The following is an 18,222-nucleotide window of genomic DNA, read 5'->3' as shown; positions in this document are numbered from 1 at the left end:
GAATTGATTAATTCAAGGAGATACATAACCCCCCACATTTTTCAATTTCTCTTGACAAAGTCAATAAATTGGAAAACTATTTAGATATATGTTTTTCAAGTGAGTCGTCTTGTTAAAGAATGTCACATATCATTCATATAGTGTTGAAACACTTCTAAGACCTCAATTTTGCTTACAAGTATGCTTACAAAACAATATCTTAAGCAATTTTCTTTATTGGCACTCTTTGGCGCAATAGTAAAACACATACATCTTACAAATAATAAAATATATATTTAGAACCCTTTTAGCACCCGTCATTCCTAACATCTGGAATGAACACAAGGATTCTCGAAATCTTGGATTATAATCCCCCCCAAGTGTGGCATTACCACCACCTTGTTTGCTTTCAAGAAGTCCATTCCAAGAATGACTTGAAAATGGTCTAAGCAAACTTCTCATAGAGCTTTTACATTCTGTGAGTTTCAATCCAATAACCTCGGATATATACTCAGAGATTAACGTATGAGTTGAACTAGTATCCACTATTGCTAGTAGACACCCGTAGTTGTTGTGTTCCACCTATACGAACATAAAGTCATCATCGGGGACCAAAATGTTCATACCATTCAACGAATTAGTAGGTCTAGCAAATGAAATAGAAACAACATAAATAAGAGAACCTGGTGGTGTTGTCATTTCTATTCTGAAATAGAAATACACTTTGTTATTTATCCGGTAAAATGAGTGGGCATCAAAAATACCTTGTTGTTAAGTTTCCTTTGTTTTTGTTCAATTTGGAACCAAAACCATGCATGTTCACTAAACACCGATAGATTCACCAATGAATGACTTGAATTCTTCCAAAGTAATCAGCGTCTCGTCTTTGATCAAATCTGATTCAAGTATTTAATCACCTTATAGCGTTGTTGTGAGCCTATGACTCTCTTTCAAATGGTTCGGTTAACTTGCAACAGTATAACCAATGGATAGCCTGATATCTTATGTCGTATACTAGTTAATCCAACCATGAGATGGCGCCAAGATATATACTTTCATTTCACTTGCTGATCTTAAACCTTGAATATGTTTCTCACCAAGTGTCTAGAAACTCTTTGGTTAAAACGTCACTTTCAAACTTTCAGTAACTAACACTAGAGAATATTTTCATCGTATCACTGTTTGGAAAGAGCACCCCAACTAATGCCACTTGTCACTTGGTTGGGATATGATTAACGCAAAATTTAACCACTTTTACCAAACAATAACTCGACCAACACATGTAATCTTTCTGTGAAGACCACATTGCATAACCAACTGCACATAACAAGGTTATTACCAAACCGTTATTGGCTTAGTGTGGAGAAACCATAATATATTTTATGGTGCCTCCAAACGAAATTTAACACTTTACTCCCACCTTTTTCTTTCAACTCCTTCTACTCACATTTGCACATGCTGAGAAGGAAGAAACAAACGGATACTAAGTCCTAATATATGAGAAAGGGTGCAGCACACTTTGGTTGTTTCAAAGTGATTATCTCCTGTTAGTTATTAACATTCTCCATGTGAGTCAAAGTGTCAAACGCATATATATTAAACACGTCATCTATTGGCTTTATGTGTTCAAGCAATCCTAACTGCCACTTTTAAAAGTAACTGTTAATGGGTGCGTGACCAGATACTATCCAACCTTTAAAAGGTTGCAACGGTTCATTATGAACCCTTCGTATAACATCCAAGAAGAACTGTGTTGCAAATTAAAGTGGCCAATGATCACATACGTACCCTTAAGGGAATAAAACCCTTTGAAGGAAATACACCAGTAATCTAATAGACAATGATGTTTCATGTAGTGTATGTGTACTGTTCACATTAAATATATGAACAAGGTCCCAAAAACATAACTAATTTTCTGCGTGTTACTGAACTGTACTAGTATTTACCTATATACACTTTCATATTGTCTCACACCAATAAAGATTGTTAGTGCATTAACAATAAGTATGATAACCAAAATTCCATCCAAAAAATAATCTGTCTTAAGTTTATAGAAAATTTATTCCAAAAATATACTTATTGTTAAATAAACAAGAAAATCAAATTGATATAACAAATATATCATTAACAAACCTTTAGTTCAAAAAACAAACAAACTTTTTAGTTCAACTAACGAACTTAATTTTCCAATGATTAAATCTGAGCCTACTGAAGATTCACTATGTCCTTAAGACAGATTTTTTCCCTCACGGTGCTTGAAGGTTGATGGGAAATTGTCTCCCTAGGTAGAATGGATTTCCTTCTATAGAAAGCTAGCACTTCAATTCTATAGACTCAGCGAACACAACATAATATTTGACTAAGAACAGAGGGAGAAAAGAAAGATCAGAACTCTGTGTGATATGATGTGTCTTTCTCTCCAAATTTATCCATTATTTATAGGTGAGTGGTGCTTCTTCGAAACAACACAGTAACTCTTGGAAAAAAAGTAAGCAATTCTTTGAAAAGTCACATGTTTCAAAAGGACACACTATTTCGGCATAAAATACTGTTTCGAATCAGTGCCTATTTCGAAAGGTCACACCTTTTGGGAATGATGCACTGTTTTGAACCAGTACACCCTTTGGAAAAGGTTTTTCTCATTTTTACTGTTTCAAGAGAAACCTATTTCATCTCAATGTGGAACAAATTACTCTTTCATATCTCAATGCATTTGTACAAATCAAATCAATTTTTCTAACAGGTTCTAGGTAAGTAAATGGCAAACCTATAGTTTCAATAAATTAAGAAGGAATATATAGAAGATTCAAAAGACGTAAGCGGAAAACATTTAGGGGTTGTTTGTTTTTTTTGAATTCAGCATTCAGAGCCTCTTAAACTTAAGTTTTAAGTATTCAGAGGCTCAAAACTTGTTTGTTTTTTTTAAGTAGTTTAAGCATTAAGTGGTACTTTTAGCATTCAAAGATTTGAAGACCAAAATTTCTTCCTCAATCTTTGAATTCTAATACTTGAAACAAAAAAGTCTCTTCTTGCCCTTTCTTAAGAACCCAATCTTAAGAACCCATCTATTTTCCTACCTTAACTTTTATGGTTTCAAAATAGGTTCTTCAAAATTTGATGTTGGCGTCACGGGTTTTTTCTTTTTTTTTTTGTGAATAATATCCACTTTGTTAAAAATAGAATTACATATATATATATTCTGAAAATAAACAAAATATGAAAATAAACCGTTAAAATATATTTGTGAAAGTATATTTTAAATAAATTTATTTATCATTTATTTTTTTTGATAATCCATCTCTTCTCCTCAAATATAATATATATTTTGTTTAACAAGAAATCAAGTTAGTGTTTAAAATAGATAGCATGAGTAAAATTGTCCGAATGATTTATATTCACCTTCAGAGCCCAGTTATTCCTAACAGAAAACAAATATGTTTTTTTTAGAATTCAAAGAATCAACATTTAGCATTCAGAGGATGAGCCATTCAAAGATTCAAAGATTCAAAGATTCAAAGATTCATAGGCTCAGAAAAACAAACGACCCCTTAATGGAGATTAAGAATTACTAGCTAGTGGCACATGCTGTTACAGACTGTGCCATTTGTCTGAAACCTGAGTTCAAGTAGCGTTTTTTTTCATAATTAAGTTCAAGTAACTTTTAGATCTTGATCACGAAGTGGTCACTTATTAGTAATAAGAAATCAGAAATATTGTTTCTGTCTTACTTAACTTTAGCTAGTGGAAGTTTCGTAATTCTGTTTCTTCTGGTCATCTTTTTCGGTTGATATGGAACCATGGCTCATGGCTTTTAGTATGATTTTCTTCTTCTTCTCCTTTATTTCGAATATACACATATATATTTTTCCATTCATTTGTTATAGTCCTTATGAGTTCTAGCTAGGTACTTGTAGAAGTATCAAGTTTCATACATTGTGCCTAAACAAATTTGTCAGGGTGATAGCAGTAAGCAGCTACTTTTCTTCTTCATCTTTCATTGCCGCAAAATTTTACTTCTAAGATATATATAAAGAACATAGTGTGTGTGTGTGCAAGTTTCTTTTCGTTCTACCCTTAATTGGACGTTTTTCAGTTTTCGATATGTACTTCAGTAGTATGGATTCTGCTTGGAGGATATTTTCTCTCTCTTTGGTTGATTGTTATTCGCAGAATGTTTGTTTTGGTATATTTTTAAATACTCTTCATATGAAACACCAAGTAAATATTATTTCCCAGAGTGTACAAATCTGCATTGTCTTATGATAGTTCTCAGTTTTTCTCTATCTACTGCAAACAATACCGACCAACTAACAAATTAAAGTTTAATTTATCTTATAGGGAAGGAGACCAGAGCAGCACAGAAAAATCAATTGCTTTCTACTAAAGTTTCACTTGAGGGATAAGGGGTTAACCAGAAGGCCACACCAATGAGCACTTCACCCGTAAAGCCACACGATGAGGATTCAGAGAAGACTAAAATAAAAGAGGGGAGTAAGAGAAGTGTTCCCCTATACAGACTATTCTCCTTTCCTGATTCCAAAGATATCATTCTGATGATCACTGGTGCAATTGCAGCTGTCTTAAATGGGCTTTTGCTTCCTCTTATGGCATTTGTCTTTGGGCAGCTAATAGACTCTTTTGGGAAAAATGCACAAAGCAGCGATCTTGTCCATGAAGTTTCAAAGGTAACCAGATCATTTGATTATGTGTAACAGTTTTATGAAATCGAACTTATACATTTCCTCAAGCTCGGATGAGATTTACCTAGCAAATCTTGTGCTCATGTCTTCAGGTAGCTCTGAAATTCGTTTATTTGGGTGTTGGATCTGCAGCAGCATCATTCTTCCGTTAGTAACTGTGCCTTTCATCTTTCTGAAGTAACAAATTCATACCATGCTACAAGAATGAAAGACAAAATTTTGAACATTTGTAAACTGAGAACGAACCTTTGCTTGTTTTTATCTCCAGAGATGGCCTGTTGGATGACTACAGGGGAAAGACAATCTGAAAGGATAAGAAACATGTACCTAAAAACCATACTGCGGCAAGATATCACGTTTTTTGATAAAGAAACAAATACGGGAGAGGTGGTAGGGAGGATGTCAGGTGATGTTGTTCTTATTCAAGATGCCATCGGTGAGAAGGTGTCATTTCCAATCTATGAATCATAGTTCAGTTTACATTCTAGTTTCTGGTTTATAATGTGATTAGTCTTGTTCAATATATGTTATAAGTTCGTACCATTTGCTTAATAAGCTATAATTAATTAATTCTCATATACAGGTTGGCAAGTGCTTACAGCTAATATCAACATTTATAGGAGGTTTCACGGTAGCATTCATGAAGGGTTGGCTTCTTGTGCTTGTTTTAATGTCCACCGTTCCGCTTCTTGTGATTTGTGGTGCATCCATGTCTATAATTATAAACAAGGTAGCCACTCGTGGACAAGCTGCTTACTCTGAAGCAGGGGAAATCGTAGACCAGACAATCGGCTCAGTCAGAACGGTACTAACATAACTGGTTCAGATTTTTATTCAATAAGTTATGATCAATATTTTGTAACACAGTCAACACACAGGTTGCATCATTTACCGGGGAAAGACAAGCTATAAATCGGTACAATAGGTCTCTTGATGCTTCTTATAAGTCTAGCGTTCAAGAGGGATTGGTTGCAGGAATAGGTCTTGGCATGGTTATGTTTATTATATTTTGTACCGATGGTTTAGCAGCATGGTTTGGTTCCCTGATGATAATTAAGAACGGCTATACTGGCGGGGATGTGATGTCTGTCATCTTTGCTGTTGTGAGCTCCATGTAAGTATCAGTTTCCTGCCCAAATTCAAAAGTGGGTGCACCTTTAACTGTATTTAAATAATACTACATTTAACAAGACGCTCCTTTTTCTGAGCCATTATGTGTGTCACCATGTCATACACGCACATATGACACTGTTTGTTATGATTTGTATAGTAAGTATCCATAAGTTAATGCGTCTGTCATAAGTAACAAGGCAATTCTTTTGCAAATATAGTTTCTCAATTTTTACTTCTTCAAGAAAACAAACGATGTTATATGTAGTTGTGTTGAAGTTTATACTAATACCAATCGATTCCCCCACTACACAGATAATTTGTAGTTGAACACAATTCAACTCCAGACAACAATCTCAATATTCCCTACAACCAAACTAACATGCCCAACTCGCTCAACAACTATTAACAATAGATAATAATGTAAAGCAGTAAAAACAAACCACAACACAAAGATATATTGTGGTTCAGCCAATAGTGCCTACTTCCACAAGAGTTAATCCTTTTATAAAGTGAGAAGGAAGATTACAATCACTCCTTGTAGTCTCTCACCTTACTAAATCACTCCTCTCTCTTTACAAGGTTGTATTTCTGTAAAGGTTATCTCTCAATCTTGATAGCTTTCAAGATTGGGTTTTCTCTGACTTCTGTGTTGTCTCTCGTGTGTTAGGTTTTGCCAAAACCCCCAACATATAATGCAAAACTCATGGTTCCGCAAAAATAGAATCCTGCCAAATTAGGCATGGGCGCGTGGCGCGCTCGGAATTGTTTTACAACGGGCGCGGGGCATACTCTTGCCTTGGACGATGTCCAGGCGCTTGAGCGCGGGGTGCGCTTCAGATTTGCCTGTGAAGGGCGCAAGGCGCGCTCTTGCCTGAGTCGATGTCTAGGCACTTGAGCGCGGGGCGCGCTTTTGCTTTTCCACACAAGCTGAAATGATTTCTCTCCTCTCCTCGTGTGAGGGATAACTCCAACAATCTCCCCCTCCCGAACAGTGAGGGGGATACCTCCATGCAATTTCTAAATCAATAGGAGGAGTCTGCTACCATTTCGGCAGTAGCACAACAAACATCAAACTTACCTTTCGGTAAGACTTTGGTCATCATATCCGACCCGTTCTTGTCGATATAGATCTTCTCGATACATAAATGCTTGTCTTCAAGTACTTATCTAATCCAATGATAACACACGTGTATGTGCTTGGATCTAGAATAAAAACTCGGATTCTTGCTCAAATGGATGGCGTTCTGACTGTCACATAGAACTACAAACGGTTTCTGCTTTATCCCTAGTTCGTCGAAGAACCTCTTCATCCATAGCATCTCTTTGCAACACTCAGTGGTTGCAATATACTCGACTTCTGTAATGGAGAGGGCAACACACTTTTGAAACTTATATTGCCAAGAAACTGCTCTTCCTACAAAAGTAACCAGATAACCTGAGGTGAACTTTATCTAGTCAACATAACCTGCCATGTCTGCATCAATATAGCCTTGAAATAAGGGCTTACTTCAACCAAAGCACAAACAAGATTTGGAAGTGCTCTTGAGATATCTCAATATCCACTTAACACCTTCCCAATGCTCCTTTCCCGGATTTGACAGAAATCGGCTTACAACACTAACGGCGAAAGCAATATCCGGTCTTGTACACACCATTGCGTACATCAAGCTGCCCACTGCGGATGCATAAGGAATCTTTTCCATCTGACTCTGCTCATGCTCACCATTTGGACACATCTCTTTGGTCGTGCGGAACTGGCCACCAAGCGGACAACTGACTGGCTTCGCTTGATCCATGTTGAATCTCTTCAACACCTTCTCAATGTAGCTTTCTTGAGAAAGCCATAATTTCCTACTCTTTCTATCACGAGTGATCCGTATCCCAAGTATTTGCTTTGTTTGACCCAAATCCTTCATCTCAAAGGACTTACTCAGGTCTTTCTTCAGCTTGGATATTTTATTGATGTTTGGGCCAACTATCAACATATCATCTACATACATCAAGAGCACTATGAAATCCTCATCTGAAAATCTCTAAACAAACACACAATGATCGGAAGCAGACTTCTTGTATCCTTGCTTCGCCATAAAGGAATCAAACTTTATGTACCACTATCTCGGTGCTTACTTCAACCCATACAAGCTCTTTATCAGCTTGCATATTATGTGCTCCTTGCTTTTGACCTCAAACCCTTCTGGCTGGTCCATGTAGACATTTTCTTCAAGGTCTCTATGAAGAAAAGTTGTCTTAACATCTAGCTGCTCAATCTCTAGGTTCATACTTGCGGTCATACCCAATACCACCTGAATAGAAGTCATCTTCACTATAGGAGAGAAAATCTCATCAAAGTCAATCTCTTTCGTTTGACCGAATCCCTTCACAACAAGGCGAGTTTTATGCCTTGGGTGTGGATTGTTCTCCTCATGCTTGACCTTGTAGATCCACTTATTTTTGAGAATTTTTCTTCCTTGCGGTTTTTCAACTAACTCATAAGTGTGATTCTTATGCAAAGAATTCATCTCGTCATGCATGGCCTTCAACCACTTCTCTTTATCTGTACCTTCAAGTTCCTCTTGATAGTACATAGGTTCTCTACCATCCGATAATAAAACATACGTATGTGGTGGATTCCTGATTGAAGTTAGTCTCTCTCTGTCTGACCTCCTTGCCCCATCTGCTGGTGTCTCAGGAGGATGCACTTCTGTTTGCTCTGGTGGTGGTTCATGCACTTCATCTGCATCTTCTATACCAATAGGTTCTATCCCATTATGAGCAATAGGATTCTCATCATGAGCTTCAAACTCATGGTTCTCTGCATTCTCAATGCCTTCTGTATGTTCCACAGTCGGAACTTCTGGTTCTGAACCAACAAGATCATTGGTGAAAGCCTATAGCTTCTCACTCTCCTCAAAGTCTACTATGGTTTGGTCTTCCAAGAACACAACATCTCGACTTCGGATTACTTTCTTGTTAATCGGATCATAAAGTTTGTAGCCAAACTTCTCATCCCCATAACCCAGAAAAATCCACTGCTTGGCTTTGTCATCAAGCTTGGATCTCTCATCCTTCGAAATATGCACAAATGTCCTGCACCCAAATACCTTCAAGTATCTATAATCAACATCTATGCCTGACCATACTCTCTCTGGATAATCACTATTCAGAGGCTTTGACGACGATAGGTTGATCACATGCACGATTGTACGCATTGCTTCTATATAGCTTAAAGTGAGTCAGCATGCATCTCATTCTCTCTACAATGGTATGATTCATCCTCTCGGCTATTCCATTCTGTTGCGGTGTCTTGGGAACGGTCTGCTCATGACGAATCCCATGACTCTGCCAATACTCTTCAAACAGCTCAACGTACTCACCCTCATTATATGAGCGAATACACTTCAACAACTTCCCTGCCTCTCTTTCCACCATGCTATGAAATTTCTCAAACACACCAAGTACTTCATCCTTGGTCTTCAGACTATTGCCCATACCTTTCTTGATACATTATCAATGAAGGTCACGAAGTATAAAGCTCCCCCATAGGACTTCACTTTTATAGGACCACATAAGTCTGTGTGCACTAGTTCAAGGACATTGTCCTTTCTGTGAGACGGGAATCTTTGGAAAGACACCCTGTGTTGCTTTCTTACCAAACAGTGAGTACACATATTTAAATGTGTATCTTTGATGTCTTGCAAGGCCTTTTGCTTAGCAAGAACTTCTATCCCTTTTACGCCCATATGACACAGTCTCTTGTGCCATAGTTCGGAGGAAGCTTATTCTTCTGCCGCATTCACTTCTGCTTTACTCAAACTAACCTGTGTTTTGTAAAGAGAGCAAGTTTTCTTCCCTCTGGCTGCTACAATGGAACCTCTGCTCAATTTTCATTCCCCATTACCAAACGAGTTTACAAAGCCATCGTCATCTAACTTCCCAGCCGAAATTAGGTTTAGCCGAATGTCAGGGATATATCTTACATCCTTGAGTGTCAAGGTGTAGCCGACATTGGTTTCTACATGAACATTTCCAATGCCTATAATCTTCGAGACACCATTGTTATCTATCTTCACTTCACCATATTTACCACAGCTGTAGATAATGAAGAATTCCCTGTGTGGTGTGACGTGATAGGATGCTCTTATATTTATCACCTACTCTGTATCCTAGCATGAGGTACTAAGACAGCACACACTACAATCTGACACAATTTCCACTAGGTCGTCGACTAGTAGTATCGCGGTAGTATCTCTGCCTGTATTTCCGTTCCTCTGCATTATGTCTTCATGTACACAGTTATTCTTCTCATCCCTCTTCACTGTTCTGCACTCATATCTGAAGTGACATTTGGTGGCACAATAGTAACATTGCCTCTCTGCCTTAGGAGTTCTAGCTTTACCCCTAGATTTACTTCTGTCATCACCTCTAAAACGAGATGGTTTTCTGCTTCTACCTCTCTCCCGTTTCTCTATGACAAGGATCTCTGAGTGAGAGGAGTTGCCTTTTGAACTCCTTTTAGTCTCCTCATTCAACAAAGACGCAGTAGCCATCTCCATGGTAACGATTCTATCCTTGGCTGCTCCGTGTAGAGAGACTGCTAACGTCTCCCAACTTTCGGGTAGAGAGCCTAATAGAAACAAAGCCTCAACTTTGTCTCCCAAATTAATCTTCATCAAATGCATTTGATTGATGGTATTTTGTACTTCGTTAAGATGCTCAAACATTGAAGAACCTTCTTGGTACTTCGTGTTGTCAAACTTCTTAACGACCAGCACTTTGTTTCCGCCCGACTTTCTTTCATAAAGGTCTTCGAGTTTCTTCCATAAGCCAAAAGTTGTAGTCTCTTGAAATACATGGTGAAAGACACTATCGTCAATCCACTGTCGAATGTACCCAATTGCTTTTCTGTCAAGCTTGTTCCACTCAGCCGCAGCAAAATCGTTTCCGGTCTTTCTCCTCCATTCTCAATGGGTTGTGTCAAGTCCTTGTAATAAAGCAAATCTTCCATCTTGGCTTTCTAAATGATGTAGTTCTTCCTATTCAGACTCGTCATGCGAGTGTTCACGGAATTGTCCATCTCTACAAGTTATTTAAATTCAAATCTTCTCTCAAGAGTTTTGTCAAACACCTTCCGACCAAGATTTTGATAACACCTTAGGCTAATTTAACCAGGGCTCTGATACTATTTGTTGGGGTTTATACTAATACCAATCGATTCCCCCACTATACATATAACTTATATTTGAACACAATTCAACTCCAGACAACAATCTCAATATTCCCTACAACCAAACTAACATGCCCAACTCGCTAAACAACTATTAACAACAGATAATAATGTAAAGCAGTAAAAGCAAACCACAACACAAAGATATACCGTGGTTCGGTCAATGGTGCCTACTTCCACAAGAGCTAATCCTTTTATAAAGTGGGAAAGAAGATTACAATCACTCCTTGCAGTCTCTCACCTTACTAGATCACTCCTCTCTCTTTACAAGGTTGTATCTCTGTAAAGATTATCTCTCAATCTTGATAGCTTTCAAGATTGGATTTTCTCTGACTTCTGTGTTGTCTCTCGTGTGTTAGGTTTTGCCAAAAACCCCAACATATAATACAAAACTCGCGGTTCCGCAAAAATAGAATCCTGCCAAATTAGGCATGGGCGCGTGGCGCGCTCAAAATTGTTCTACAACGGTCGCAGGGCGTGCTTCAGATTTGCCTGTGGAGGGCGCAGGGCGCGCTCTTGCCTGAGTCGATATCCAGGCGCTTGAGCGCGGAGCGCACTTCAGAATAGCTTGTAGAGGGCGCGGGGAGTGGTCTTGCTTTTCCACACAAGCTGAACTGATTTCTCTCCTCTCCTCTCCTCATGTGAGGGATAACTCCAACAAGTTGATTTCTTTTTGCTGGCGATTGCAGCCATAAAATATGCTGGAATAAAAAGAATTGTCTATGAAGAGTTGCAAATAACGATAGGTTTATACCTCCGGTTGATGCTCAGTTAATTTACCAATATCCGAACACTGCACTGGTGTACATTATTTGCCAATGATAGACGAATCATGAGACTAAAGAAGAAGTATATGCAAACTGAAACGTATGAGACCTTTTATTTCTGGGTAAAACTTATGGAGATACCTTTCTTTGGGCCAACATTGAAAGTAATATTTGCAGCAATGCAATGAACCTGAAAATGCTACAAAAGCACAGGCACATTGCCAAGAAATCCCTTCCACTGATCAATATAAGCATCCAGATGGACAGAATGATATATAATGTTAATTTTTTAATTTGTAGGGGCCGCGGGCAGGAATGGTGGAGTTCAACTTTCACATTGTTATGTGATCCACCATCCAAATCAGATTAATATATAGTTAGTCTGATTTTAGTACGACCAGCTACTCTTTATGGAGTTATTCACAACAAGCGTATTGATCTAGTGTATAGTAGCACATATAGTGAGATCTTAAAAGTATATGTATTAGCGAAACTTGGGAATTTTCTTTGGCAGTTAGATTAATTGAAGTTAGATTAAAACGAGCAGGTGAAGAGTTCAGAAAGATTGATAACTCTTTCTGAAAGTATAGTTTAATGTTAGTGACAGTAGATAACTATGGGGCATTGTAATTATCTCAAGGCATGGTGGATGAAAAGGTATAAGATGAGATTCAATTAAATGAGACTTTGTGTTCTCTAAGGTTTGTCAACAATCCTATGAAGGAATTTTGGGAGGTTGATTTGAATGTGATGATCTTTGGGAGGTTGTTCCCACAGGTCTTCAGTTGGACCTTATCATACATGAGGTGGATGATGAAGTAACGTATTGTGTTTTATCTCTAACAAACAAGAATCACTAATGAATCATGAATGTCTAACCCTGGAATTTCAGGTCGACAAGCTGCAGCATTCACTATGTTTGAAACAATTGAGAGGAAACCAGATATTGATTCTTTTGACACTGGTGGACTCATGTTGGATGATATTTGTAGAGATGTTGAGCTAAAAGACATCCATTTCAGTTATCCAAGTAGACCACATGAGAAGATATTTTCTGGATTTTCTTTATCTATACCCAGCGGCAGAATTACAGCTTTGGTTGGAGAGAGTGGAAGCGGTAAGTCAACAGTGATCAGCCTGATAGAAAGATTCTATGACCCCCAAGCTGGTGAAGTTCTAATAGATGGCATAAACCTCAAGAAATTCCAGCTAAAATGGATCAGGGAGAAAATTGGACTTGTCAGCCAGGAACCTGTGTTGTTTGCTTCTAGTATCAAGGATAACATAGCTTATGGCAAAGATAATCCGACTGCGGAAGAAATTAGAGCTGCTGCTGAACTTGCAAATGCTTCCACATTCATAGACACATTGCCTCAGGTTCTACTTTTATACAACTATTACTTTGACTTCCTCGCAAAACAATTGAGTTTGTTCTTGAAATATAGTCAAAACATTTTTAAATATAAAGTTTCATCTGTGGGTGCAACAGATTTTAAGTGAAGCATGTGTTCGGTTTCCTTATAGACTCACATGAAAATGTATCTCGATGAATGCTGTCTTTGAAACCAAAAGTTATATCTTTCCAAATAACTACTCTGTACGTACTCAGGGACTTGAACAATGGTTGGCGATTGTGGGTCTCTGTTATCAGGGGGGCAGAAACAAAGAATTGCGATAGCTAGAGCTATCCTTAGAGACCCAAGAATTTTACTTCTAGATGAAGCAACAAGTGCACTGGATGCGGAGTCTGAACAGAGCAAGAGGCACTGGACAAGATTATGACTAAACGAACCACCATTATTGTCGCACATCGCTTGAGCACAGTGAAGAATTCTGATGTGATTGCTGTGCTTCAACAAGGCAAGATTGTGGAACAAGGTAACGGCATTGTGCATTTGTTAAAACATAGCAAACATTATTAGAAATCCTAGAAAACTGAAGACAGTGTCTGGGCACCACAATTCGAAGGCATTTTAGAAATTGTGTATGAGATATACATATTGATATATTATTGTACAGAATGATAATTCATACCAAGTTATAGTACTTGAATACTGTTTTTTGTCTATTGATCAGGATCACACTCCAAACTCGTCAGTTTAAATGGATCCTATAATCAACTTATAAGCTTGCAAGAATTGAGCCAAGAGTTGCAAAATGAAACTACAGCTGATCAGGAAGATCCAGAAGGTTCATTGGATTCTAAACGAAAATCAGAGGCCTGCTTGCCGGCTGGAGGACCCACAAGCCATCGATTATCTTCTGACTCACTGCATTTACCTGTAGCAACGAAAAACGAAGAATCTGAACCAATAGAAGTTACACCTACATCATCATCACAACAACCAAATGAAGTCCCTTTTCGCCGCCTAGCCTATCTTAACAAACCGGAGCTTCCAGTGCTGATTATTGGTTGTGCTGCTTCAGTTATCAATGGCTCCATACTTCCTGTATTTGGAATACTCTTTTCTAGTTTAATAAAATCATTTTACAAGCCACCAGAGAAATTACGAAAGGATTCAACAATTTGGCTGTCAATATTTGTTGCCCTTGGTTTTGTAGCTTTGCTGGCTTCAGTAGGAGGATCATACCTCTTTGGCATTGCAGGCAGCCGATTAATAAGAAGGATTAGATCAAAGTCATTTGAGAAGGTGTTGCACATGGAAATCGGATGGTTTGATGATACCCGGAACTCGACCAGCACCATAGGTGCTAGGCTGTCCATGGATGCGGCAAGTATTCGTGGTGTAGTGGGAGACACATTATCTCTTATTGCTCAGAACTCTACATCCATTATCCTTGCTCTGGGAATTGCTGTTGGAGCAAACTGGCAGTTATCTCTGTTAGTTTTTGCTTTGCTACCTCTTTTAGGTGCCAGTGGATGGGCCTATATAAAATTCACAAAAGGATATAGTGGAGATGCGAAGGTACTGACTAGAACTCTTTTTCCCCCAAAAGTGTGCCCTTCTAAATAGCTTGAACGGCCTTACTAAAGATGAACTTTGTAAAATTACCTACATTTGAATGCTCACCATCCTTTTCTCTCTTTTTTCCCTGCAAAGATAAGTTCATTATAGTTTTCATGAGGAAAATTCATTTGTGCAGATAATGTATGAGGATGCAAGTCAAGTAGCAAGTGATGCCATTAGGACTATAAGAACAATTGCTTCTTTTTGTGCCAAAGAGAAGGTGATAACACTATACAAAAGCAAATGTGATCGTCCAAGGACTGCGGGGATAAAGCTAGCAGTTATTAGCGGGATTGGTTTTGGAATTTCCATTTTCCTTTTATTCTCTTGCTATGCAATCAGTTTCTATGTTGGATCTCTACTTGTTCAAGATGGTAGAACAACATTTGAAAAGGTTTTTCGTGTAAGTACTCTTTGCTCGTCTATCAATTGTTAATGATCACTTCAAACGTTGCAAAGAGAAACCATTCCAATAGTATGCAGCCTTGTCAATTTGACTTGAGTCTTAAATACTGAAGTGACACTAACCATTTCTTCTGTTGGTTGCAATGAAATATGACATTGCACATAGGAGACAAGAAAATACTTAAACATGACCTTCGGCACATTTTGCAGGTTTTCTTTGCTCTCAATATGACAGCCATGGGAGTTTCTCAGGCAAGTTCACTGGTACCTGATGCTACCAAGCTGGTACAGCTTCCATTTTTGCAATTCTTGACAGGAAGTCAAAGATAGATCCCAGTGACAACTCTGGGAATACTTTGGAAAATTTGAAGGGCGAGATTGAATTTCAGCATGCCAACTTCACGTATCCAACAAGGCCAGATGTTCAAATTTTTCAAGACCTTTGTTTCACTGTTGAATCCGGCAAGGTAATGTCCTGGAATTCAATATAACTTACAAACCAACTTGAACTCCTTGGATTGCAACGCACATGTGCTCCACTTTAAAGTGCTCTTCAAATCTTGACCTTCGACTGCTATACCAATTTTTTCTGTTCCATAGTACGTCCACTGAACAACCACTGGCGCCCTATTTCATAACTTGGCCTCATAGTAGTATGGAGATTTAGTTTTTGACTAAGAAAAGCCTCTGTGCAACTTAGAAATATTTGACTGATGCTGGTCTCAATATACAGTTTCTCTATATTGACAACGAGTTGCAGTTTTAGGTGTCACTAAAGAAGGAAGCAGCTAAGATAAGACTACACAAGTAAAAGTGTTTTTGACACTTTGAAAATAAGACTACACAAGTAAAAGTGTTTTTGACACTTGAAATAACTATGCTTTCAGTTAATGACAATCTTTTCATTCGACTGAGACACTGAACTTTAGACTTCAAGCAGACACGCCAAAGCCTATATCCTTTTAAATGAAGCTGAGAAAGTTGCATTTCTTCTTTGTTATTATTTACAATCTATGCTCTTTCTAGATGCTCGCTCTCATCGGAGAAAGTGGCAGTGGAAAATCTACTGTGATTTCATTGTTGCAAAGATTTTATGGCCTGGACTCTGGACGTATCATGGTAGATGGCATAGAGATACAAAATTTCCAGTTGAAGTGGTTGAGGAAACAGATGGGTCTGGTTAGCCAAGAGCCTTTACTATTCAATGACACAATCCGAGCCAACATTGCGTATGGAAAGGAAGGAGAGGGGACCGAGGCAGAGATCTTAGCTGCAGCTCGGGCAGCAAATGCTCACAAGTTCATAAGTGGGATGCAGTAGGTTAATAGACACACTTCCTCTGTTTTATGATATTGTATTGGGTTAACAACCAAGAATTACAACGAAACTTTTTTTTATTTAAAAAATGCAACGTACTTCGATATGGTTTCAATTCATACTAGCTGTCTAATTTCTTTAACGGACTGCTGACGTGTACAGTTAGTTTCATCCCCAAATTTGAAAACCTTGACATGTCATCACATTCATGTCCATTGTTTTGGTTTTTTTATTGATATGGGCTACCACAAGGATATCCTTATAGGGATGAGTGTTTCGAGACCGTTGGATCCGAGATCTAACGGTCCGAAAATCAAAAACAAAAAGGAAGAGAGAGAGAATATGGGTTTGTTTTTGATTTTCGGACCGTTAGATCTCAGATCCAACGGTCTCGGCTGGCGTCCCTATAGGGATATCCTCGTGGTAGACGAACTCTTTTTTATTTTTCGGTATTTTGATTTTATTTTATTTTATAGTCCATGTCACGATTTTTTGGTTGATATTGGCCACATCATGGTTTTGTAGGTTGTCACAGGCATTTTAGATTTGGGGATTTAGTTAACAGTCTGTGTAAGCAAACCGTTAGAGAAATTGGATTGCATGTATCAATTGAAACCAAATCAAAGTATGTTACATATTTTTGAATTAAAAAAAAATACGATTTATTGTTTGAAACCAAAACCAGTATTTTTAAGTCGTTAACCCTATTGTATTACGAGTGATTTCAAGTATGTACTGTGTTATAATTACAAATATTTGTAGGGATATGACACGGTAGTAGGAGAGCGAGGGGTCCAACTCGAGCGAGGGGTCCAACTCTCGGGTGGTCAAAAGCAACGAGTGGCAATCGCGCGTGCTATACTAAAATCCCCAAAAATCTTACCACTGGATGAGGCAACAAGTGCACTGGATGCTGAATCAGAGCAAGTGGTTCAAGATGCCTTGGACCAAGTAATGATAAACAGGACAACCATTGTCGTAGCCCATAGGTTATCAACAATAAACTGCGCTGATTCAATCGCAGTCATAAAGAATGTTTATAGAGAAAGGAAGGCATGAGGATCTAATTAACATCAAGGATGGGGGGTTTATGGCTTCTTGGTAGCACTTCATACAAGTTCATCTTAGGCCCTGCATGCTTCAGTGCAAATAAATAGCATGCATAATTTGAGAATACTAGTATTGTATTAAGGTTCATGCTTGCTCTCTTATTAGCAGAAGGCCCAAGTACAAGTGACAGAATGTTAGAAAGAAAATGTGAAGAACTTTAGCATATATACCTCATGTCAATGTCCCTCTCTATTGTTGTGAATATGTATTATTTTGAATTTGTAAGGAACTTTTTGTAGTGATTTGGCATCTGTCCAAGTTGTGTCTTTGAAATGTCAGTGTAAATATTGTATTTACTAGACAACGACCTGATGATCTGGAGAATTGGGAATGCATGGCTGCACTCTTCTTTGCATAAGAGTTGCCTACGTATCAAGTTTCTGGGGCTAAACTTGAATCAAGCCTTACGTAGTTCATCTCTCTCTATTTATAGGCGTGTGAGTTGACTTTTTATATTTGCTTTGGACCGTTATGAAGTGTAGATCCACCTTGTGTGCTATCTTGATGATTCGTCATTAATGTATTGTTACAAAATTAATGTTTTCTTGATTGTGGCGTTGATTGAGCTCCGAGATTGCGCTAATTGATATCCTTCCATAAATGGTTGTAACTAATGCTTTGGACGACCTGGGTGTTGG

General features: G+C 38.1%; 1 pseudogene across 1 annotated transcript; it reads left to right on the top strand.

Annotated features, from left to right (window-relative positions):
- Nucleotides 1–3,831: 3,831 nt before the first annotated feature.
- LOC147516302 (ABC transporter B family member 11-like) lies at nucleotides 3,832–17,975 on the top strand (annotated as a pseudogene). The gene is made up of 14 exons (XR_015211006.1): nucleotides 3,832–3,945; nucleotides 4,318–4,664; nucleotides 4,772–4,826; nucleotides 4,948–5,123; nucleotides 5,263–5,484; nucleotides 5,558–5,824; nucleotides 6,530–6,539; nucleotides 12,676–13,159; nucleotides 13,391–13,661; nucleotides 13,860–14,710; nucleotides 14,889–15,155; nucleotides 15,368–15,624; nucleotides 16,184–16,477; nucleotides 17,237–17,975. The product of XR_015211006.1 is annotated as an ABC transporter B family member 11-like (transcript).
- The last annotated feature ends 247 nt before the right edge of the window (nucleotides 17,976–18,222 follow it).

The sequence above is a fragment of the Coptis chinensis genome, chromosome 2 (assembly GCF_015680905.1).
Source record: "Coptis chinensis isolate HL-2020 chromosome 2, ASM1568090v1, whole genome shotgun sequence".
Classification (NCBI taxonomy): Eukaryota; Viridiplantae; Streptophyta; class Magnoliopsida; order Ranunculales; family Ranunculaceae; genus Coptis; species Coptis chinensis.
The sequence above is the reverse complement of the archived record's forward strand: the minus strand, read 5'-3'. Positions and strand labels throughout refer to the sequence as shown.